This window comes from Protopterus annectens, chromosome 14.part0 (assembly GCF_019279795.1).
Source record: "Protopterus annectens isolate FY-2018-M chromosome 14.part0, PAN1.0, whole genome shotgun sequence".
In the NCBI taxonomy this organism is placed as follows: domain Eukaryota; kingdom Metazoa; phylum Chordata; order Ceratodontiformes; family Protopteridae; genus Protopterus; species Protopterus annectens.
Window position 1 is genome coordinate 679,449,207 of NC_056748.1, and position 27,049 is coordinate 679,476,255.

Here is a 27,049-nt window from a genome sequence, read left to right on the forward strand (position 1 = left end):
TCCCCCTTTATTTTATGTGATACAGAGATGCTCAAAGAGTACCCTATTATGCAGAATTATGAACTGCAGTGCGATTAGCATTTTTAATACACAAATAAACTGATGCCAATAACTTTCTGATAAGATGTTATCCTTCAGGTGAATATTGTACGGTTTAAAGTTATAGGGAAAGAAATACAAAGTGGCAACATTTTTTTTTTATTTAAACAGGCAGATCAACTAACCATGAAGGAAAGTGCATCCAGAAAACTTGGTATAAAATATCATTCATTTGCATAAAACTGAAAGAAACACTTTCTTGATACTGCTTTTGCATTTTTTTCTTAAAAAAATAAAGAAATATGAGTAAGAATTTCTTACATTCTACAGAGCAATGGCACACTGCTTAATATTCTGTTCCGTAGGGATTATTTTTCCTGGAAGTGTGTAAGTGGCCACTATATGATATGATTGCCACATATAAGATGAAGAATATAACAGGCATACTTCAATGGGATCACTGAAACATTTATTATTTAATGAGACAAGCTAGAAAGTGAAATATTCATGACCACAGACATTCTTAATAGTACTTGTGATCATAATCAGTTCAATGATGTTTATGCTATTTATCGCCAATTTATTTCTGCTGTATGATATATAGCCAAAACTTTCAAAAAACTAAAAGAAGGTTAAAGCTGACTCCTCTTTAAATCATGTTGCATGGTTCAATTGATTCTTCTGATAGGACAGACATTAAAAGTATAGTTTTTAGTTCAAAGTAAAGGAAACTTTGAACAATTATTGCTAATTTATAAGTCTAAATGTTTTTTTTAAGTGTGCAGTGTGGTCTTAATAAACAAATAAATTGAGATTACCTTTATAGTAAGTAAAGAGGTTTTATCAAGTACCGTACTGGGTATGTAGGAGGCTTATTTCTGAATATAAAATGAACTTGTATAATGGTGCTCTGGCATTTTGTTTAATGTATTACATTAAAGGAAAACTCCATCATGGAACTAAAAATATCTATTTTTTTCTATCTGTCTTTGTTTTCTAAGCTATTTTAGTACGTCAAAATCACTTTTACTGCAAAATAGCTGCCATATCAACCTGCAATAAAAAAAAAAAAAAAAAGTTAAATTGCAGGTATAAAATATCTTTTTGTAGTATAAGACAAATTGATTAGCTCCTCCACCTACACTTTTCCCTCAGGTATCAAAACTGTAACTGGTCTGAGGGATCCTTACAGATTCCCAAGTGAGCTGCTACTGACAAGGAAAGGATTTGAAAGTTATTTTGTTCTCCAGTGCCAGCAGTGGAAATATTTTATTTTCATTCAATCATTCATTTATTTATATGTAGAAATAAGTACTTCAGATTTCCATTCCCTAATGTTTTAATGAAAGGACACATATGTAGCACATGCAAGTTCATTCAGCTGTATATCATGGTTGCTGTCAATTGTTAAATTTCCTTTGTTGACTAAAAAGTGCTCATACACCCCATTTAGTTTCACAGGTGATTACTATGCTAACAACCACAAGGGCCTTTTTAAGTCTAGCCACGCATCCCAAATCTTTGACAAGTTCTGGTACCCTTGATAAGTGTAAGCAGGGGCTTAGGAAATGAAACATTTACAAGTAGGGGCCTGGTAAATGAGCCATTTACAGGTTGCCTGCATCCTTTTGAGACATAGGTGCCAAGTCAGGGATGAATTTCCTGTTCCCCATCCAATTGTCCTTGTTACACTTGAACTGGGTTAGGGAGGAACCTTGCACTTCACATGGATATGGAGCATGTTTCAGAGATGGGGTAGTCTCTGAGATATACACTTATCTCTCCAGCATGTCCTATTTGTATCACAGGCAAGGTTTAAGTGTTTAGAATGGGCAATTTTGGTGCTGTTTGTTTTGTGGATATGCAGGAGTTCCATCGAGGGTGGGTAGCGTCTAACAATGCCCTGTATACCAGGCATAGATCTCCCCTCAACAGCCTGTAGGAGACAGAATACAGGGATAGGGCCTAGAGGTGGTCTGCACAGGACATTTTACTTATACCCTGTATACTTTTAATGAGGAACTTCTGTGGACATTCCATTTGTTGGATAAGATTGGTTAGGTACATACCACAGCAGGCATTGTACTCAATGACAGGTCTGATGAATGCTGAATACAGTGGAACAATGACTTCCTTGGACATAGATCCTATACCTTTGTTTGTAAGTTGCTCAACACTGAGTGATTTATCACTAGTGTAGACTCATGTAAGAACTGCCTCAAAGTCCATCATAGATGTCTTACTGGATATGTGCAGCCGATATGCATCCCCGTCTAAAGATGCCACAAGAAAGCAAAAAATACTTTTTTATAAACAGTATCAGTGCACCTAGTTGATAGGGTTGGCACCTTTCTCACTTCCTGTAGAAAAATCCTTATTTGGGCAGTTTTGTTCTATTTCGATGGGAGGGCATACAAATAGTAAATGTCTTGATAACTTTACAAGAATTACAAGAAAAAATATTTTTTGATGTTCTATAAATGTCATCTTAAAATGTAATATAGTATGAACAAACATTTAAAGCTTAAAGGTTAACATTTCAATACTATATGGATGCCTGTACTGAAATACTGGTACAGATTGGTCCAGTCTGTAGGATATTTATGTCAATTCTCTTAATGATTTCACTTTGTTTCTTGATTACTTTAGCTATTTATCTATGAACATTTGTAGTTACAATAGATATTGATTATAATTGTACTTTTATTACTACATTTCTGTAGTAGAAATTTACAAATTTGTGAAGTTCTGGACATCTTGAAAAATAGCTACTGACAGTGTAGAGCTGCTTATTTTGTTTCTTTCACAGATATTTGCTAGCACACCTCTGTTTGAAACTGACACTGGTTTGTTTTTAAGCAGTACATTGTCCCAAGACTCAGAATTCAAAGTTTAGAAGGTAAGGCTTGAGGTTGTTGTAGCACCGCCATCATAACATTCCAATAAATGGAAAAGTGCACTGGAATTAATTAAAAGTTTGTTTTCACATATCTTTCAGCTGTATATCAAGCCACAATGAATGTATGGCACAGTGAATGTGTATCATACTTCTCAGGTGTTAGTTTATACATTTCCCTAAGCAGAAAATGTCTAGTCATATTAAGAAGGACATTTGTTTTACAATTAATTTCATTTCCTGTTATACTCATGTTAAAGCTGCAAGTGATTTTGCAAATAAATGAAGATGATAATTTGTCGTTTAATGGTTTAGGCTCAATGTTTACATATTTTTCTCTGTAATCAAGCCCAAAAATGATGTCATTGTAGGTATCGGGCAATTATTTGCATACAACTGCAAAACATTAAGGGTAAGCAAACACATCTTATCTCCTTAGAGGACCAATTTCTTAGACATACTGAGATTTTACTACCACATAAGGGCATGTTAATTTTAAGTGCAAGGTTTTCCAGCTGCACTAACTAGTTAATAACTTTTCTTTCTAAGTACAAAGCTACTACGGAGGCATTTAGTGTGGAAATACATTAATTTATAAGGTAAGGAATTGTGTATTCAGTCTTTTATGGTGGTATGGCAGGAATTTTCAGCTCTTAGAAAATATTCAGGGAACCATCTTTATCAAGAAAATAAAATGCAAAAATATTACACTTTTGGCATCAGAAACTGTAAATTTTGGTATTGTACATTGTAAGGAAGATGTATCCAGTTTCAACACATTTTTACTTACATATGCTTCATAACATGATCAATATACTTCAAATGCAGGGGTGATTAGAAACATATTTGGAAATATATTTGAATAGAGTAATCGCTTCTTGCAGTATAAGTTTGAGGCTCATTTTTATATCCAACAACATTATATCCAACAACATAGTTATCTTAAAGTCTAAATGGAACCAAATCCTCTGACTAATGTAAACAGTTGGTTGTTTTTAGCACTTGCATGGATTTGATAGATTTTGGTTATTTTTTCTGCTGTACTCATTGCTTTCCCATTTCTGACTTAATTGTAAATCAAAAAAAAAGAATGCAGAATAAATTAAGGTTCTTGTCACCCCCCCCCAATAACTTTCAGATTATGCAGCCATCATTTTTTAAAAATGAGGAAATACATTACAGAATTATCAAGGGTATGGCCATTTCTACTTTTTTAATGAAAAAAAAAAACTTTGGTTGAAGAAAATAATTGACAGACTTGATGAGATGGAAACTTGAACAAAAGACAGTTAACTAATTCCACATTATATAACAAATTATTATTATTAATCATGGGTGGTTGTCTATTTGACTTTAAAAGAGGAACATAGTAATTAGTCACCAAAATTCAAGATACCAGTAACTCATTTACATCCATGGCTTGCAATATTGTTTATCCCTCGCTGTTCTTGAACCTTCTTGTCAAGATTTTTCAACTAATACTACAGACAAACTATATATATGAAGAATGTCATAAGAAAAATCCTAATGGGTCCTATTGAAGCTCATAAGCATACAGTAGGCAATCATTTTGCAGGCCACTACAAATCTTGGTAAACAAACTAAAACAAAAGTTCCCAGCAGGTTCAAGGAGGGCATACTAGACTTGTGGACAATTTTGGGCTGCCCATACAGTTACTGAGGTTTACCTTGAAGGTGGAAATGTGCTAATTTGCTTGTCATGTATTGAAAAAGTTTGTTACAGAAGACGGGAAAATGAAATGGGATAAGGATCTCCCTTGCCAACATATCTTTTTTATCTTTTTTTTTACAAGGTTGAGTTCCTTTACCTGTGTATTTAAGTAACCATTTGCTGTAGAAAGAAGTAGGATATCAAGACAAGTAAACCTTTCATGACATAAAAGAAGAGGCGTACATCACCACAGTGAAGTCGATTAAGAGACAAAGTATATAGAGGGGAGTTGCTACTCTTTTTGCTCCACTGAAGGTCTTGAGATGATTGAATCTTTTTAGTTGTAAACACTCAAGGCTATCACGTTGAGTGATACGCTTTGAGAAATATATACCAGGTTACAGCTGACTAATATGATATAAGTTGTTTGGCTATGAACAGACTAGCCTTTAGGTTCTGGTAAAAGGTAGTAGGGTATGTGAATCAGAGATCAATGTTACAAATCTACTGGGCATGCATGGGCCTAGTGTCTTGCATTGAAACCTGTATTCCTCCAGCTATCAAAACTCGGGTATTTTAGCATTCTCTCTGCATTTTTAAGATATGTTTAACTCACTCATGTGTAGTCTTTATAAAGGATAGGGGAAAAAAGACACAGAAATTGCAGGCATTCCTTGAATGCAACAACCTAATGCAGTTGATAAAATAACAATAATAATAATAATAATAATAATAATAATAATAATAATAATAGAACACTTTTTATTTAGATCACACTGATATCCTCAACAGAAAACCTTTTCCCGATTCCAGAGGAAGATTAAAATGCTTGCTTAAATTGACTTAGACACATCCATTATCCATAGTGAAGACAGTTACAGATCACTAATTAAATAGTAAAATTCAGCAGTTAACATAATACAACATGAAGAAAAACTATAAAGGTAAAGGAATTAAAATACAGAGGGTATAAGAAAGAAGAGTACATGAGATTACGTGATGAGAAGTATATAGATAGGAAATCAAGAGGGAGACCTTATTTTATAAATAGAAGGATACAAGATACACGAGACATGAAAACTTTAAAAGGAAATCAGGAGGGAGACCTTATTTTAGAGATAGAAGGATACAAGAGACATGAGAACTTTAAAAGGCAATTGTAATAAGTGCAGAATGACAATACCTTTCTCAACTAAGGACAAAGATGTATGTGAAATTATTAGAAAGAATTGGGAGATTCTAATGATAGATCAAAAGATTATAAATATAATAGGCAATAAACCTAGCTATTCTTATAAGAACAATAAATCACTAAAAAGATTACTGTGCTATGAGAAAAACAGCACTGTAAGAGTTCAGTCAGAGAAGATGGCTACTTTTGCATGTAGAAGCTGTAACCATTGTATGTACATGGCTAACGACAACAGCTTTACACATCCCACCACACATAGGGTCTTTATTTTTAAACAATATGCAGACTGTAAGTCGAGGGATGTAGTCTACCTGGCTAGATGCACGAAGTGCCCAGCATTTTATATAGGAAAGACCAACAGGACCCTCAGGGAGAGAGTTAGGGAACATCTATACACCATTAACAAAGAAGACAAGAGTAATACCCTGGAGAGGCATATTTTAAGCAATGATTTGTCCCACAAGTTTGAGTTCCTAGCCATAGAGCTGATAAATAAGAGCAATAGATTAGGAAATTTTAAGAATCATACTGAGAAACGTGAGATGAAATGGATAACTAGGTTACAAGCATACACAGCTTTTGGTCTTAATGATAGAGTAGCATCAAACTGTTTTTACTAGACATGCCACTTAGACACTGAAATTCATTAGATACTTCCCCACTTCTCTTTTATACTGTCACAGATTGATGCATGCCCATACACACATATATTTATATGTTTTTATATTCATTTATGTCTTTATATAGAGACTGACAGATCTTTGAAGTCATTGAGTGCTTGTTATATGCAGGTATTATGTATACTCGATTTTTAAGATGTGTTTTATATGTCATTATTTAAGCACATACAGAGACTTGTTTTTGCAAACTGTCAAGCATTTGGGACCATTTAATGTTGCTCTATAGTACTGGTTGCCATCTTGTGACCATTTGTATAAGCACAGCTCACAACAAGAATAATGGATGATTTAATGTATTTGTATATAATTTTAATAGGGATGTTAAATTTCATATGTAATGGCATATGTTTTTCATATGTTATGGTATGATTGATTTAGTTAAGGCATATGTTTTATATATATAACGTTGTGTAAACTAGGTTATAGTAAATAATTTTGTGGAGATATCACAGCAACACAGACTTTTTAGACTGATTTTAATTGATTTATTAGTTTGTAAAGTTAATTGGTTAGCTTATTAATGATGTAACAGTTGAAATTATATACAAATAAGCTGAAGGTGTTTTAATAGTATGTCTGATGAAGTATCTTGGAGTGTACAAAAGAGCTTACTTGATTTTATATTAAACTATTTTATTAAGCTACAGCCTTGTTTGCAGCCTTTTGTTTGGACTTGTCAATATTGATAATACATTCATATATTTTTCCATTGTGATGCTTGGTCCTGTTTTTCTATTGTTGTGAAATTTTAGACAAAATTATCATTTTGATTTTTTCTGCAGTATAACAAAATACATATTGATGTAATCACAGCAAATGCTCTGACTTCTGTCACTGTAAAGAATAGTTTCTGCTGAGTATACTGGTGTTTGCTACTGTTTCTTGCACATAGTGTTCGCAAAAAAATTTAATTTCTTAAACAATTGCTATTAACATGAAGAACATGCATTGGGATGTAAGAATGTGTATAGGCTGCAGAAGTGTGCCACTCTATACCTAGTACATACGAACAGGTGAAACACACCTCTCAACTGTACAAATTTTCGCAGAATATCTAGAAGTTTTTAACTGATATTTTAGGTTTGTTCCTCATAAAATTTATGGTTTTCTTGTAAGTCACTAACAATTTAAGTCACTAAATATTGACAGACATTTGTGTTTCAGACTTCATATTCTTCAAATAAGTCATGCCAACACAACAAATTTTATTCCAGCTACTTTCTAAGATTATATTAACAATATTTAAAAATGTTCCCTATTTTTGAACCTTTGTCAACCCATTATTTTTGGCTTTGTCCAGATTTTTTGTGTTGGGAAGATAATAGTCACAATGTAAACTGTCAGGTTTTGAAACTGGATTTTAAATACTTATGAACTATTGTTACAGACTGAATATAAACATAAAAAGTGCACCCGGAGTTCTAGTTCTATCATATGAACTTCATTTGTTTATTTATTCATTCATTTACCCATATGTACTTTATCCTGCTCATGGCCACATTGTAGGAGGAGCCTTTTCCCATAAGCAGTGAAGACAAAGTTTCTGTGTACTCCTTAACGGGATTCCACTCCACCACAAGACATTTGCATCTACTCAAATGTACCCTCCGCTCTCATGGGTATTTTGCTTACAACTATGTTTTCTGGTAACTGATCATGTGGATGCATGACCAGTCACTGAGGCTTTATTAAAACATCTCTTCTTTTTTTTAAAGAGAATTGGACACTTTTATTCTCTTGGGAGATCATGGCCCTATGAGGTAGCATATGTAAACATGGCTTTGTCTTTATCATGCCCCTTTGAGGTAACATACATAAACATGGCTTTGTCTTTGTCAATGGATGTGCATACTTGGAGATAGAATAAGTAAGTAACAGAGGATGTGGGAACAGTGAACTTATAATAAAATATATTTAAAAGGTGGAACTGCTAACTCACAAAGGCAGTTTTTGTTTGTTTTAGAATTGTTTTTTATATCGTTGGGTACTTTTATTAGTTGCAGACTTGTCCCACTATAGCTTAATAGACACTGTATGTATAATATCACCATTTTCTAAGCAAACACCAAATGCCAAATAACAATGCATCTTAACCCTATGATGACGATTACGGAGAAAACATAGATCCCTCCTTCTGTTATGTACCCAAATAACATGTTATTTTGTATTCAGTATGTATGTACTAGCCATTTATTAACTGTCACCAAATAACTAACACCCAACAACAGTACTGTATGCTCATGTATTTTATTGTTTCTACTCTTTTGACATTACTTTTGATTCATACTTAATTTACCTGCATTTTTATTACATTTATTGTACTAATCAATGTGGAAATGTTCTCCCTAGGCCTCCGCTGAAAATGAGAATACTGCCCTGTCGGACTCTCCCGGTAAAGAAATGTGAAATAAAATAAAATGAATAAATACATTTTAGTATTAGATTTAGTGGTACCATTTGCTATTGCATGCATTTTGCATTTCAGTTGTTAGTGTTCAATGCCTAGTATCAAAAATGTGATGTCCATTACTAAGGTCACCCTGAGTTATTTGGCAGAGTATAGAAACTGGAGACCCCATTGAAGTCCTGTGTGGGGCATGGAAAGCAATCAAATTCTGGTGGAAAGGAATACAATCCTGCTCTGATGGTACCCAGAATGGAAATTGAAATAACAAGGAAATAGAAATGCACTTTGAGGTTACTATACTAACTTCTACACCAATTTGCAGTTATTACTAATAGACTTAATGCCACACATATTTTCCACTAAATAAAAAAATCAGGGTGATACGATATCATACAAGCTAAATGATCAAATATGCAATAAGGACATGACCCCACTGATGTTTCAGCAAAAATTGTGTTATGAAAAATATATTGTTTCATAATTATTCTTCACAAAATGTATATTATCTTTCAGTTTTCTTCACAAATGAATCAAATAAGATGTTTATAATATGTATATAATGTGCTTATGTTGAGAATAAAATGCAATGCAGACTCATAGTTCACCTAAGTTGTAGTTTTATATTCCAAGTGTTTTACAACTGCATTTTCTCTAGTGTCACATTATACTATACTGACAGGAAAAGTAAGTGTTGAAGGAGTTAAGGGATGTTTACTATGTTTTGAAGAATCTGGTTCAAATGATTTCTGACCTACACAGGCTAGGGGAAGAGTCACTGCAAGGTTGTTCATATAGATAGTGTATGTTGGTACTAAATGGTACAAGGTCAGAGGGCAGATTCCTAAACCCAAATGGTCTATGTTTCTGTGTGGCCTAATTGTCAAATGTTCACATGAAGCTGTAAGCAAGAATCATGAGGGTATGGATTTGTTAACCAACAATTCTGCATGCATGTAACTGATAACAAATAGTTTATAACCTTTATGTTACTTCTGCTTGGGGAATCTGATTTGGAATTTTTTGTGAAGGCAGTCTTCCAGTGCTGTGGTTTGTTTGGTTAAAATAAACAAAAGTACTTTTCAGAACCTGAAGTGTTATTCCTGTCTCAGGGCTAACAGGTAAAGCTCATCGTTCTTTATTTATCTTAATGCTGCATTATAACATTTGGTGCCATGACTCAGATTTAAATTTTAATATTGTTGCAGGGCAGATTGAAATAAATTACAAGGGCCCAGCAAAGAAAGTTCTTCAAATTTCACACTTTGTATAGAACAGTCAGAGCTTCAGATAATTAATTATTCAGGTTGTGCAAACTGCTGCTAGACTTAATGGGGGAAGAAGAATTTGTGAAAACATTTTGTTTCTCTCTTTTAGATAATTGTAGTTAAAAGGTGTGACATGAATGGATACTTGTTTTGGTTGAATGACTGAGTTTGCTTGTTAAGTATATGGTGTTTACTGTTTTGTTGAATGACTGACATTTTCTTGTTAGGTATATGTAAAGTAATAGTGGGAGGACCCCATAGGAAATAAGAAAAAGTTTATTAATGTGAGAAGAGGTGGAAGGCATGGCCGAAGGCAGGAAGAGAGTAGAACGGCTAGGACTGTGATAGTGAGAATCGGAATTTTGAATGTTGGCAGCATGACTGGTATAGGGAGAGGGTTTACCTTTATATTGTTGATCCCGATATGGGCGACACAACTTCCGCAAATGCCGAAATACGAATGTCTCCAATGTCGAATTCCAAATATGCGAACAGCAAAACCTCGACCCTGTTTGACCCATGGTAGCATTGGTGTGGAGGTATTGCATGGCCGGAAATGTTGAATGTTTTTTGATGTTTAAAATTTTTCTTGGTTTTGGTTCGTGCAAACCGCGTTGATAAAGTGGCTGTTCGACAAAGTGTGATTGACGATTTAAAGGTAAACCTAGGGAGAGAGTTAGCTGATATGATGGACAGAAGGACGGTTGGTATATCATGTGTGCAAGAGACCAGATGGAAAGGGAGTAAGGCTAGGTGTATCGGAGGTGGGTTCAAATTGTTTTATCAAGGTGTGGATGGGAGGAGAAATGGCATAGGAGTTATTCTGAAGGAACAGTATGTGAAGAGTGTTTTGGAGGAGAAAAGAGTGTCGGATAGAGTGATGTTTATGAAGCTGGAAATTGATGGTTTTGAGTGTGCAATGGATGAGAAAGAAAATTTTTGGAGTGAATTGGATGAAATGGTGATGACTGTACCCAAGGGTGAGAGAGTGGTGATTGAAGCAGATTTCAATGGGCGTTTTGGTGAAGGGAACAGAGGGGATGAGGAAGTGATGGGTAGGTATGATGTTAAACAAAGGAATGCAGAAGGTCAGATGGTAGTGGATTTTGCGAAAAGGATGGACATGGCTGTGGTGAATACGTATTTTAACAAGAGGGAGGAGCATAGGGTGACATACAAGAGTGGAGGAAAATGCACACAGGTGGATTATATCTTATGTAGGAGGGCCAGTTTGAAGGACACTGGAGACTGTAAAGTGGTGACCGGAGAAAGTGTAGTTAGGCAGCATAGGATCATGGTTTGTAGGATGACATTGGTGATCAAGAAGAGGAGAAGGAGTGTGAGGGCAGCACCAAGGATCAAATGGTGGAAATTGAAAAAGGGTAATTGTGAGGTGGAGTTCAGGGATTAGTTAAGACAGGCACTGGTTGGCAGTGAAGAGTTACCAAACAGCTGGGTAACTACAGCAGAGCTAGTAAGGGAAACAGCTAGAAAGGTGCTAGGTATCACATCGGGACAGGGGAAGGATGACAAGGAAACATGGTGGTGGAATGAGGAAGTACAGAAGACTATACAGGCAAAGAGGTTGGCAAATAAGAAGTGGGATTGTCAGAGAGAGATGAAGAAAGTAGACAGGAGTATAAGGAGATGAGGTGCATGACAAAGAGAGAGGTGGTGAAGGCTAAAGATAAGGCATATGAAGAGTTGTATGAAAGGTTGGACACTAAGGAGGAAGAAAAGGACCTGTACCGATTGGCTAGACAGAGGGACCGAGCTAGGACAGATGTGCAGCAGGTAAAGGTGATAAAGGATAATGAGGGAAACATACTCACAAGTAAGGAGAGTGTGTTAAGGAGATGGAAAGAGTACTTTGAGGGGTTGATGAATGAAGAGAATGAGAGGGAGAGAAGGTCGGATGATGTAGTGATAGTGAATCATGAAGTACAATGGATTAGCAAGGAAGAAGTAAGGATAGCTATGAAGAGAATGAAGAATGGAAAGGCTGTTGGCCCAGATGACATATCTGTTGAAGCATGGTGGTGTTTAGGTGAAATGGCAGTGGAGTTTTTAACCAGATTGTTTAATGAAATCTTAGAAAGTGAGAGGATGCCTGAGGAATGGAGAAAATGTGTTTTGGTACCGATTTTTAAGAATAAGGGTGATGTGCAGAGCTGTAGTAACTACAGAGGGATTGAATTGATCAGTCACAACATGAAGTTATGGGAAAGAGTAGTGGAAGCTAGGTTAAGAAGGGACGTGTTGATTAGTGAACAGCAGTATGGTTTCATGCCGGGAAAAAGCACTACAGATGCAATGTTTGCACTGAGTGTGTTGATGGAGAAGTACAGAGAAGGTCAGAAGGAGTTACATTGTGTTTTTGTAGACTTAGAGAAAGCATATGACAGGGTGCCTAGAGAGGAGTTGTGGTATTGTATGAGGAAGTCAGGAGTGTCAGAGAAGTATGTAAGAGTGGTACAGGATATGTACGAGTGTAGTTTGACAGCAGTGAGGTATGCGGTGGGAGTGAAGGATGTGTTTAAGGTGGAGGTGGGGTTACATCAAGGATCAGCTCTGAGCCCATTCTTATTTGCAATGGTGATGGACATGTTGACAGACAAGATCAGACAGGAGTCCCCATGGACTATGATGTTTGCAGATATCATTGTGACCTGTAGTGAGAGTAGGTAACAGGTGGAGGAGACGCTGGAGAGATAGAGATATATGTGTGTGTGTGTGTGTGTGTGTGTGTGTGTGTATATATATATATATATATATATATATATAGAGAGAGAGAGAGAGAGAGAGAGGAGAGAGAGAAGAGGAATGAAGGACAGCAGGACTAAGACAGAATATATGTGTGCAAATGAGAGGGAGGATAGAAGAATGGTGAGGATGCAAGGAGTAGAGGCGGCAAAGGTGGGTGAGTTTAAATACTTGGGGTCAATAGTTCAGAGTAACGGTGAGTGTGGAAGAGAGGTGAAGAAAATGCTTCTACTTCTCCAACAGGGACATTAGTATTTGACATTCCTGTAGCTCATCACACACACTCACATGATAGGGTTGGACAGGAGGTTATGGCCTCAAGAGCGGATCTTTTGGTACCTCTTAGGGACATTTGGGGGGCTAATAATAGAAAGCTTGTTCATCATCCGTGGACCACTGCTGAATTACATACTACTTCTAAAAGTTTTCCAAATATTAGAGAACATCCTTTAAGGTTTAGGGAGAAAAGAATAACTATAATAGAATGTTACAATCCTACCATGATAGATTTAAATAAGCTGCTCAGGGTAATTGCTTCAGATGAAATAAGAAAACAGTTACTTGAGAAGGCTAAAATAAATTTTACTCTCATAGGTAATGCACTAATAGATAAAAGGACAGCATTGTTAAATTAAATTAGAGAGGTGTGTCACATTAGGACTGATTGGTCTAAGATACAGGCATGTAGGCAGAATAAAGAGTGAAGCCCCTGTAGACTATTTGAGTCATCTTAAAGTACTGTTTGTTAGACATTCAGGGATGCCAAATCCAGAAAAACAAGCTAAGCCAGCTATTGCAACAGTTTTTTGTGCAGGGTCTGCAAGCCCCTGTACAAAATCAAATAAAGCAAGTGATTATAGACTGGCAGGGAAAGGACTTGGAGTCTTTATTAAGTTCTGCAAAACACTGTACTGAGTATCAGGAAAAACAGAGAAAGGATACTGAGAATAAGATGTTAACTTTGAAAAATAAACAGCTAGAAGCCCCAAGGGGATGGGGCAAAGGAAGGGGGAGAGAAAGTGCAGCTGTTTGGCACCAGTAAACTGGCAGTGCCCCTCCTGCCTCATCTGGTGGAGCTTGTTTCAATTGTGGAGAAGCAGGACATTGGAGAGAAAAATGCCCACACAGGCGAATGCACAGAATGCAAGATAGTTAGACTGAAAGGCAACCGAATTATAATAATGCTGCATTTCCTCCATCACCTCTTCACATTGGAAGGAGTCAAGAATTACCATACTTACTGACCTGATAGTGTGGACGAAAAGTACAGTTTTGTACCTACCATAAATGTAGATGTTCGAAGATCCACATTGCTGCAGTCCTAACACTTGGGTAGTCCGCTGTCCCAGTCGGCCCGAATACCAAAGTATAAGGCTGAAGTCGGTCAAGGCGCATTAGTCTGACATCAGGACGTCAGGGTACAAATGTGCATGACCGACATCATATCCTCAGTCTTTTCTTGCCCCAGATGTCAGAAGACCCTAAAAAGATAAGGCCAAAACCAAAAAACACCAAACACTCCTGTACCTAATATATGTACAATATATACAAATTTACAAAAATACAACCCCACCCACACAACCACCCCTAAACACAGAGGGGAAGGAGGGAGGGTAAATTGGACTGCAGCAATGTGGATCTTCGAACATCTGCATTTATGGTAGGTACAAAACTGTACTATGTTCTTCATCTCACATTGCTGCAGTCCTAACACTTGGGTAGAATCCCAAAGCAGAGGTAAGGGAGGATGGCTAAACTATAATGAAGCAGGAGCTGCCAAAATGCCCTGCAACACAGCAGTGGCAAAACCAGCCCTGGATTTAGAATAGAGAGGAAGGTGGTAATGCTTAGAGAAAGTATGCACTGAACTCCAAGTAGCTGCCTCCAAAATATCCTTAGTTGCCACCCCTTAGAAATGCTGTTGAAGTGGCAGTAGCCCTAGTGGAATGAGGCCTAATCCCAGCTGGAATCTCCTTGCCATGATGGGAATAACAGAATGCAATGCAAAACCCAATCCACTTAGATATAGTTTGTTTTGACACAGGCTTGCCCTGAGAACTCAAAGCAAAAGAAACAAACAACTGCTGAGACTGCCTAAAATCCGTAGTCCTGCTTAAATAATAACGCAACTGCCTGTGTACATCTAAAGTGTGCAAAATCTTTTCCCCTATTTTGGGGATCTGCATAAAAGTAGGCAAATGAATAGTTTGGTTTAAAGCCACACTAGAAACCACCTTAGGCATAAAGGAAGGATTAGTACGTAATGATACCCTATCCTTATGGAAAATCAAAAAGGCTCAACCGCCATAAGGGCCTGCAATTCAGAAACCCTTCTTGCAGAAGTAATGGCCAACAAAAAGCAGTCTTCCATGACAAGTATTTCAATTCAGCAGTAGCCGCAGGCTCAAAAGGTTGTAGAGTAAGTTTCTCCAACACAAAATTGAGGTCCCAAGCAGGAGTAGGAGCTCTACCGGGGTCTTATATTCTTTGCCCTCTAAGAAATTGCTTGAACAAAGGATGAGAAAACAATGGTGGGTCATAATCATAGTGAGCTGAAATTGCTGCAGCATGAATCTTAATGGAAGAGAAAGACAAACCTTTGTCCAATAACTCAGTAAGATATTGAAGAGCCACACTCAAATTAGGCTCAGAAACATCCAAATCCTTTGCTGCACTCCAAAATAAAAATCTCTTCCATTTTTCTGCATACACTTTACGTGTACTAGGTCTTCTGGCTTCCATAATCACATTCAAAACTTGTTGAGGAAGTTGAGACCTGCTGTGGTTCAAAACAGAATATGCCAGGCTGTTAGATGAAGAGAGTGAAGCTTGACATTGAGTAGATGACCGTCCCTCTGAGACAAAAGGTGTGGAATCAAAGGTAAAGGCCATGGAGGCTTCCTTACCAGATTCCTCAGTAATGGGTACCAGTGTTGCCGAGGCCAATCTGGAGCTATCAAAATCATCCTTGGCTTGTCTTGTCTGACCTTTAGGAGTACCTTTGGGAGGAGAGGCAGAGGTGGAAAGGCATACAAATGAAGATTTTCCCAACTGAAAGAAAGAGCATCCACTTTCCAAGCTGTGTGATGAAACCTTTTCGTGCAAAACTTTGGCAGCTGGTGGTTTAGTGGAGAAGCGAACAGATCTATGTCTGGAGTTCCCCATGACACTGTCAATTTCCGAAATACATGAAGATCCAGTTTCCACTCGTGGGGATCCATGATTTGCCTGCTCAACACATCTGCTAAGGAGTTCTGTGCTCCTGGCAGAAACCTTGCCTGAAGATTTAGCTGCAAGCTGAGCGCAGTCTCCCACAAAATCATTGCTTGCCTGCATAGAGGATAAGAATGTGTTCCCCCTTGCTTGTTGATGTACCACATGACAGTTGTGTTGTCTGTTAGAATCAACACCTGCCCTGGAAGAAGTAACTCCTTGAAAGCCATTAATGCAAACTGGACTGCTAACATCTCCTTCATGTTGATATGTAGATGCTGTAGTCTGGCAGGCCACTTGTCTTGTATCCACTTTCCATTTAGATGAGCTCCCCAAGCTATGTCTGAGGCATCTGTCGTTAGAATCTGACTCGCCTCTGGCCGGGTCACAGAGAGTCCCTTGTTTAGGTGACATTCCTGAGCCCACCACAAAAATTCCTTTTGAATGCAAGGTATTATTTGAATGACAGTGTCCAAATCCTGGCAGTGCTGTGTCCATACATTTTGAGATACCATTGCAGCTTCCTCATATGCAGTTTGGCATTGGGAAGCACCAGAATACAAGATGCCATGAACCCTAAGGCTTGAAGGACTGTCCTTGCAGTCAGCCCGGACTGAAGAGATAGTTGATGGAAGTAAAGGGAAAGATTCTTTTGTTTGTCCGGGGTTAAAAAGGCCATCTGGGTTGCTGTATTCAGTCTCACACCCAGAAAGCACATGTCTTGAGAGGGTACTAGACTGGACTTTATTTCGTTCACAGAATACCCCAGGCATCTTAGCACTGCTATCACATATTCCAAATGCTGAAGAAGCTCGTCCTTTTCTTGAGCCAGAATCAGACAGTCGTCCAAGTAAGGATAGATTTGTATTCCTTTTAGCCTGAAGAAAGCTATGACTGGAGCCAGAACTTTTGTGAATACTCTGGGTGCAGTAGATAAGCCAAAGGGCAATGCAGAGAACTGATAATGGGAATTCCCAGCTCGAAAACGCAGATACTTCCTGCAACTGAGTCTGATAGGCACATGAAGGTAAGCCTCCTTGAGATCTAAAGTTACCATCCAGTGATCTTTGCCCAGCAGAGGTAAAAGCTGTTGTAACGTCAACATTTTGAACTTGGGAATGTCCAGATAAGTGTTGAGGATAGATAAATCCAAAATTGGTCTCCACGTGTTCCCCTTTTTGGTACTAGGAACAGGCGAGAATAAAATCCTAGGCCCCTTTCTGGCACAGGAACCGGCTGAATGGCCCCTATCTGGAGTAACAGAGAAATTTGCTTGTGAGCCTCTTTTCTTTGTATAGGAGGAATGTCTGGCATGCCTTTGAAAGGAGGCAAGGTATGGAAATAAAACCTGTAACCGTGGTGAATGATATCCAATACCCATCTGTCTTGGGTAATTAAACTCCAATTTTCTTTGAAAAGTGCCAGCCTTCCTCCCAAAGGTGCTGCCAGACGAGAAGGCTCTGGCAGCTGAAAAGGCAGGTCATTGGGTCTGCTTACGAAAGGACTGACCCCTGCTCTCACCAGAAGACTGGGCAGGTGAACTCCCTGTTCTAGGCCTAAAAGAACCTTGAGCTCTGCCCCTACCACGTCTAGATCTACCCCTAGACTGGGAATCATAAGAAGGATATGTCCACCCCTTAGTAGGCCAATTTCTACTAAACTTGGAGGCTGAACCTGCAAAAATCTTTAACAGTCTGCATAGACTTAGCCTTGTCCTCCATTTTCTTTAAAACTGCTTCCACAGGAACCAAATAACACATCAGATTGTAAAGGAGCATCTAAAATCCTTGTCTTTACATGCTCAGCTAAATTCTGATCCCTCAGCCAGGCGTGCCTGCGAAGAACAGAACCAGTGGCTGCCACCCTCGAAGAGGCCTGTACAGCATCAAAACCACATTGCAAGGAATGCTTACCCACCTGTTCAGAAACATGAACTAAATCCTGCAACTCTTTACACTCAATACCTTCCGCCAGAGCATCTACCTTAGACTTCAATTGTGAAAGGAGATAATTTTGGTATTTCAACATGTGAAACTGGCAATTCAAAGCCCTCATGGCTAAAGTGGAAGAAGTATACACCTTATTTCCCCATCTATCCAAAGCCCTTGCCTCTTTATCAGAAGGAACAGGATTTTTAACAACAGAAGCCTTAACACCTTTAGGGCCCTGAGAAACAGTTTCTGGGTCTGCCCTAGGACTCTAAAAAGATACTTATGAGCTTCAGGCACCCTATAATACCTATCCGGTTTAACAGGGGCAGGAGGCAAAGAATCAGGGTTCAGGGAAGCCTCTGCAAAAACATCTTCTACCACATCCAGAACAGGAGGTATAGCTAAAGGCCTATGCTGGGGTAGAAACAAAAATTCCCTAAGCCTTTTCCTGGAATCAGAGAAATCTTGACCTTCCCATTTAAAATGCTCCCTCATGGAATGAAGAGTCTCTGAAAAGAAAAATCCTCAGGAGGAGAAGCAAGGAGTAGAATCATCTACATCAGAATCAGAATAAGGAGGATACTCCTGCAAGTCTTCAGCCGAAGACTCAGAAGCCTCCGAACACTGCTCAAAACTCTCAAGCTCAGGTTCCACCCTAGGCCTCTTATCAGGGGGGGGCATAGGACCTCTAATCATAGTAATCAAATCTTCTGCCATTTTAAGCATATGTTTCTTAGGCAGAGACCCTGAAGAACTAGGGGTGACCCCACTGAAGTTAACCCTGGCCTGCCTCTAGAAGAAGCCTTGGAAACAGAAGGGAGGGCCTAACCACCTTAGGAAGGGAGGGGAGAACAGCTACCTGAGAAGCCCCTTCAGCCTGGCCTACCTCCTGAGAGGACACATCTTGTAACAGTAAAGTCTCTCCCTGAGAATCCAAAGGAACTTCTGGTAGAACCACCGGCTCCACCGAGCCTCTAAAGAACCGACGTCCGGGACAGACGGTTCTTCCAACCTAGGCTTTGCTGCTTTGTCCTTGCGCTTTTTAGACGAAGCGGGCATCGGAGCATCCGACGGCATGTTGTAATTACAACGCTTCCCAAAACTAACCTGGCACAATCTAATCTTCTCTTAATAGTGCGTTTGTTAAATCTAGCACAAGAGCGACAGCCAACAACGTCGTGCTCAGGCCCTAAGCAAGGTATACACAAGGTATGGTAATCCCTATGAGGTATTTGTTTCCCACAAGAAATACAGTTATTCACTTTTTCTGACATCTGGTTAAATACTGAGGCAAGAAAAACCAAAATATTCCCAACGGGTACTTAGCCAACTTTGATTCGGTCTGAAACTCCGACTTCAGAAAATTTCAGAACGCCAACCTGCACTCGCAATACTGCTTCTGCATCGGACCATGCGGCAAAAAAGACTGAGGATATGACGTCGGTCATGCGCATTTGTACCCTGACGTCCTGATGTCAGACTAATGCGCCTTGACCGACGTCAGCCTTATACTTTGGTATTCGGGCCGACTGGGACAGCGGACTACCCAAGTGTTAGGACTGCAGCAATGTGAGATGAAGAACATCCTAGGTCAACATCATTCTGGAATTGTCGTTTCCATAAATAAAGTGTGGATTGGTCTACTGTTCTTCAAGTTTTTCTTGATTTTTGGTATAATTGGTTACAAGTTATCACCATACTGACTATGTCAGGGCAATGAGACAAAAATAAAGCTTGATCCTTTGCTGCAAAGAGATCCGAAGAGACCCCATCTTAAAGAAGAAATAAATGCAAAGAAAACTCCATTCCCAGTGGACATTGGAGCAACTAGGTCTGTATTAAAAGTTATTTCAGATGCTCAAATACAAGTATCAAAACATAAAGTAAATGCAATTACTGTTATGTATCCTGTTTCAGAACCTGTACTCATTTCTTTAGGTCTGATTAAAGAAAGACATTGCTTCTTTTTGAGTACTAATGCCCTAGTAAATCTTCTAGGGAGAGGCCTGTTATGCAAATTGGGTTCTACTATATACTGTACACCAGAAGGGGTCAATCTGGATGTTCCAACAAAATCAGAGGGGAAAGTATTCGCAGTCCTTGCAGATCTGAGAAACAGCCTCTTGAAGGCATGCATACAACTGAAAAACTGCTGCAGCAGGTACCTGCTAACTTATGGGCTAAACACGCTAATGAAGTAGGTATATTAAAATCTGCAGAACTTCCAAAAATAAAACTGAATCCATCAAAACCTTTCCCTAGAGTTCTGCAGTATCCACTGAAACTAGAAACAGAGGAGGAAATCAATTCTGTAATTCATTCCTTGATATAACAAGGAATAATACTGCCAGCTAAAAGTCCTTGTAATACTCCTATCCTCCCTGTGAAAAAGTCCAAAAAGGATACCTATCTGTTTGTGCAAGATTTGATGGCTGTAAACAACTTTTCCTGTGGATCCAAATCCATCAATGATACTTAGTTGCATACTACCCATCTGTAATAGATCTATGTTCAGCATTATTTTCTATACCTAACCACCCTGAAAGTCAGTTTTGTTTTTCTTTAGTTATCAGGGACAGCAGTATACATGGACATGGTTACCACAAGGAAACAGTGAATCTCCTTCATTATTTTCTCAAATTCTAGAAAAGGATTTAAAAGATGTGACATTTCCAGGTGGGTCTGTGTTAGTACAAAATGTAAATTATTTACTAATAGCATCTGATTCTTTTCAGCAGTGTCAGCAGAATACCCTACATCTTCTGACTATTCTTGCTGAAAAAGGACAAAAGGTACTGAAAGAAAAATTGCAGCTCTGGTCATCTCAGGTATATTATCCTGTCATTTGATATCTCAGGGTAGCAGACAGCTGTTACTATCTCATTCTGAGGCAATAGCTAAGACGCCACATCCATCTACTCAGCGTCAGCTTAGATCTTTCTTAGGTATGACATGGGATTGCAGACAGTGGATTTCTAACTATGCAAAAATTGCTAAACCTTTCACAATTTTTTTTAAAACAAGATACACCAGAGCCCCTCCCTTGGGATAGTGAAGAAGAAAATTAATCTCAGAATTTAAAGCAAACTTTAGTTGTTGCTCCAGCGTTAAGGTTACCTGATTATGGAAAAGACTTTCATTTTATTTTGCCATGAAATAAATGGATTTGCTCAGGGAGTGCTTGCATAAAAACATGGGGACAACTACTATCAGGTAGCTTATTATAGTACTTCATTCTGTTGCAAAGGGATTCCCACCATGCCTAAGAGCAATCACTGCTGTCACCATTCAAGTCAATCTAGCACAATCATAGTGCTCCGGCATGATCTTAAAGTAGCCGCCATCTATTCTGTGTCATCTCTCTTAGAATGAAAACTCAACCATTCTTGACTGCACATCTAACTGAATATGAGCACACATTACTTTCAGATCCATCTATTTCTCTAATACGCTTGTTCTGTCCTAAATCCTGCATTTTACTACCTATTATTAAAGATGGTGAAGAGCATGATTGTGGGTGTGTATAACTAACTATCTGCTTTCTCCTAGAAATAACTTAAAGAAAACCCCTAGACATGACCCTGAATTGAATCTATTTATGGGCAGTTCCTGTGGAAGAAATTGAAAGGGATGTTTAACAGCAGGAATAGCCATTTGTACTGAACATTAAATATTTCTTTAACAAAGATTAGAGGGTGTTGATTTTGCCCAAACAACTGAGTTAGTGGCTCTGCAAAGAGCTTGTGAATTAGCCATGGACAAAGTTGCCCAACATTTGTATGGACAGTTGTTATGCTTTTGGAGTGTTGCATGACTTTGGGCAACTTTGGAAGCAGAGAGGTTTCTTAACCTCATTAGGTACTAAAATTCAAAAAAATTATAAGAATGTGAATGATCTATTAGAGAGTCTTCTACTGCCTAGACAGCTGGCCATAATTAAATGTAGTGCCCATCAAAATGGTGTAGATAGTATTACAAAAGGAAATACTTTGGCAGACCAAGCTGCTAAACACGTTGTAAAAGAATACTGTGTAAGCTTTCATGTATTGATATTGCAAAACTCTAACTGTGATGATGTATTTTATTTTAAGAAAGTGTCAGTTTTTCAAGTTGAAGCATCACAGGGAGAAGTTCAGAAGTGGCTCAAGAATGGATGCAATTAATGCACCAACGGATTATGGCAATATCTGGATGGCTGACTGGTGGTGCCTGCCTCCTTGCTACCTTACCTGGTAAGTGCATATCATTCACTGGCCCATGCAAGTAAGACAGTTTTGTTTAATCAAATTACACAAAGTTGGTATGCCCCTCATGTCTCCTCATTGATATTTTAGTATGTTAATAACTGAGCCAAACGCTTAGAGTATAATGTTAGCAAAAATGCAAACATTAAGGCTGCATGCTTACCACCGCCTTGGAGACCTTTTTTTAATATGCCGCTGGACTTTGTTCAAATGCCAAAAGTACATAATTTACAATATATCCTGGTGGTGTTGTGTATGTTTTCTGCATGGATGGAAGCTTACCTGTGTCATAGAGCTGAAAAAATTATGTAAGATTTTATTTCTAGGTTTGGTATACCTTGTATTATTAATAGTGACCAGGAAAAACATTTTAAAATACTAAGTTGAGTCTTCACTGTCCCAAACATCCACAATCTTCTGAATTAGTAGAGAGGGTTAATAGGATACATAAAAAAAAGATATCGAAAATTTGTGCTGAAAGAAACCTTAAATGGCCCAAGGCACTTCCCTTAGCATTAATGAGCATGTGAAGTACATTAAATAATACAAGGAAATTGAGTCCCTATAAGATGTTAATGGGGAGACCCATAGTCCTCCCTGCTGCTGCCCCTGTGTCAAATAAAAAACTAACTCTAATGGATGATGTTATATTGTCCTACTGTAATAAATGTTTTATAGCAGTATCATAAAACTGTACAAAAAGCTCTTCCTCAACCTCCTGAACAGCCCTGCCACCAACGGCAGTTGGGTTACTGGGTTTATGTAAAAACCTTTCAGAAAAAGAACTGTTTGAGCCTGAGGTAAAAAGGGCCTTTCCAGGTGTTGTTAATGACCCTGACTGCTGTACACTGTGCAGGACTACCAACCAGGATTCACTCATCGCATGCCAGTCCTGGATGAATCACCACTGCCAGTAAAGGAAGATCAAAGTGTGAAAAATGAATCATCTACTCCAGTAAAGGACTAAGGAAAAAAATCAACTCAAAAAGCAATTAATGATGAATCCTTGTTCTGTTTTTGTTGCTGTTTCCTTTTGTAAACTGGTTGGAAAAAAATAATTTCCTGTTGGTTCTTCATCAATATGCTGGAACCTAAATGTGACAAACTATTGGGTATGTCCACATATACCTCATAATTCTAGGGCACAGATTCCCATGGTTCAAATTCCTACATCACAGATAACATGCGAAGGATCTCAGTGATGCTAATCTAACCTGATGTAACTTGACTAATTTGTCAAAAGTTAACTCTCTTCACCTTGCAAACACAAATCATGGAGAGACTTGTTATGCCAGAAATGGGACTGTACCAATGGAAACCAGCAAATGTAACAACACTAGACACGAAAGTGTGTTAGATTCTTCACACTTGAAAAGCTGTGACGGGGGACATGGCATGGGCATGACAGAGGATCGTTACTACATTTCTGGTGATCGTGCCTACCCCTCTTCCCCACAAACTGATTTCAATGCTGCTTTGTGGGCTATATTAGTCCTGCTAGTTCACATTTTGGAGAGGACAAGGAGACCTGGTGGTGCAATGAAGAAGTACAAGAGAGTATACAGAGAAAGAGGTTGGCGGAGAAGAAGTTGTCAAAGAGATGAAGAAAGTAGACAAAAGTATAAGGAGATGAGGTGCATGGCAAAGAGAGAGGTGGTGAAGGCTAAGGATAAGGTGTATGAAGAGTTGTACAAAAGGTTGGACACTAACGAGGGAGAAAAGGACCTGTACCAATTGGCTAGACAGAGGGACCGAGCTAGTAAAGATGTGCAGCAGGTAAGGGTAATAAAGGATAATGAGGGAAACGTACTCACAAGCGAGGAGAGTGTGGTGAGCAGATGGAAAGAGTACTTTGATGGGTTGATGAATGAAGAGAATGAGAGGGAGAGAAGGCTGAATAATGTGTGGATAGTGAATCATGAAGTGCAGTGGATTAGCAAGGAGGAAGTAAGGATAGCTATGAAGAGGATGAAGAATGGAAAGGCTGTTGGTCCAGATGATATACCTATGGAAGCATGGAGGTGTTTAGGTGAAATGGCAGTGGAGGTTTTAACTAGATTGTTTAATGAAATCTTGGAAAGTGAGAGGATGCCTGAGGAATTGAGAAAAAGTGTTTTGATACCGATTTTTAAGAATAAGGGTGATGTGCAGAGCTGTAGTAACTACAGAGGGATTAAACTGATCAGTCATGGCATGAAGTTATGGGAAAGAGTAGTGAAAGCTATGTTAAGAAGGGAGGTGATGATTAGAGATCAGCAGTATGGTTTCATGCCAGGAAAGAGCACTACAGATGCGATGTTTGCTCTGAGAATGTTGATGGAGAAGTACAGAGAAGATCAGAAGGTGTTCTATTGTGTCTTTGTGGATTTAGAGAAAGCATATGACAGGGTGCCTAGAGAGGAGTTGTGGTATTGTATGAGGAAGTCGGGAGTGTCAGAGAAGTATGTAACAATGGTACAGGATATGTACGAGGGTAGTGTGACAGCAGTGAGGTTTGCGGTGGGAGTGACAGATGCGTTTAAGGTGGAGGTGGGATTACATCAAGGATCAGCTCTGAACCCTTTCTTATTTGCAATGGTGATGTACAGGTTGACAGACAAGATCAGACAGGAGTCCCCGTGGACTATGATGTTTGCAGATGACATTGTGATCTGTAGTGAGAGTAGGGAACAGGTGGAGGAGACCCTGGAGAGGTGGAGATATGCTCTAGAGAGAAAAGCAATGAAGGTCAGCAGGACTAAGACACAATATATGTGCGTGAATGAGAGGGAGGATAGAGGAATGGTGAGGATGCAGGGAGTAGAGGTGGCGAAGGTGGATGAGTTTAAGTACTTGGAATCAACAGTTCAGAGTAATGGTGAGTGTGGAAGAGAGGTGAAGAAGAGAGTACAGGCAGGATGGAGTGGGTGGAGAAGAGTGTCAGGAGTGATTTGTGACAGACGAGTACCAGTAAGAGTGAAAGGAAAGGTCTACAAGAGGGTAGTGAGACCAGCTATGTTATATGGGTTGGAGAAAGTAGCATTGACAAAAAGGCAGGAGTCAGAGCTTGACATGGCAGAGTTGAAGATGTTACGATTTGCACTGGGTGTGACGAGGATGGACAGGATTAGGAATAAGTATATTAGAGGGTCAGTCCAGGTTGGAAGGTTTGGAGACAAAGCCAGAGAGGCAAGATTACATTGGTTTGGACATGTGCTGAGGCGGGATGTGGAGTATATTGGGAAAAAGATGCTAAGAATGAAGCTGCCAGGTAACAGGAAAAGAGGAAGGCCTAAGATAAGATTTATGGATGTTGTGAGAGAGGACATGCAGGTGGTTGGTGTGACAAAGCAAGATGCTAAGGACAGGAATAAATGGAAACAGTTGATCTGCTGTGGCGACCCCTAATGGGAGCAGCTGAAAGAAGAAGAAGATGAGGAAGAGGAGAGCTACCAGCAGGTAGACTGAAAAATAAGTGAGCAATCCACTGGGCATAGCAAGTATTTTCAGCATTTTTTTCTGTGTATGGAGTGCATAGGACAACACTTGAAATCACTGACTTGCAGATTGACTTCATCTGATCACCTGGGTCTTGGTTCCCACAATATCTCCTTCTGAACTTTGAGACAGGACTTTAGCAGAGTCAGCCACAATGCACATCCAAATGTTTCTGGCAATGCCTGGAGCCTCCTCTCTTTTCACTGAGCTAATGGACAAAGGATTCTACCCAGATCCAACATCTCAGGTACTATTCAGCACAGTGGTGTGTCTTTTAAGGGTTTAACAGCTCGTTTACATTTCCCTTATTTTTCTTAAAGTAAACCTCTGCTGTGCCAGTATTCTCTATTAAAACATAAACAGTTAATTCAGCTACAGTAATACAAGTACATTTCTTTTCATTTTAGCAGGGTGCACTGTTGATACATTTCAACACAAGCAAAGCTCACAAATGCATTTTCAGCACAAGTATCTGTACAAAATCAGTTTGATATACAAATGGCATACAGTTCTAATGCATTGTAACACAAGCATCTTATATAAATCAGTTTCATATTCAAAGGACATGTCGTTCTTTACAAAACTCCCGCTGGCTATGGTGGCAAATGCCCACATCATTACAGTAGCTAACCATACTTCAAATCATATCAGAATGGCAAATCGAGAAATGACTGAAATGCAAACTGTGGTGTTACAAAATTGACTGGCACTTGTTATAATGCTTGCTGTCAAAGGAGGGTTATATGCTCTAAGAGAAAGTTACTGTTCTTATATTAGTGACTATCATAATGAAAAAAAACACTGGTCAGATTCATGAAACAGAGGACCAAGGACCTGGACAGATCATCTAAATAATGGACACCTTTTAGATGATTGAGCAGTATATTTGGTAACCTGGAAACTAGTATATTACAAGGTATCATTATAATAACTGATATTATTTTAATTGTTTTGATATTTTCTGTACTAAAGTCTGCAAATGCAAAATGGCTAAACTCACCTGAACGTGAAATGCCATTTATAAAAGTCTCTGATGATGAAAACTCAATCACTGCAGATGATGAATACTAAGATGACGAAGCCTATTTTATCAAGTTAAAAAGAATCAAAATATAACTATTTGTATTGGGTGACCCTGATAGTGTCAAATGGGGGATTGTTGTGGAAAATGTATTGCCTCATAATTATTCTTCATAAAATGTATATTAACTTTCAGTTTTCTTCACGGATGACTCAACTAAAATGTTTATAATATGCTTATGTCAAGAAT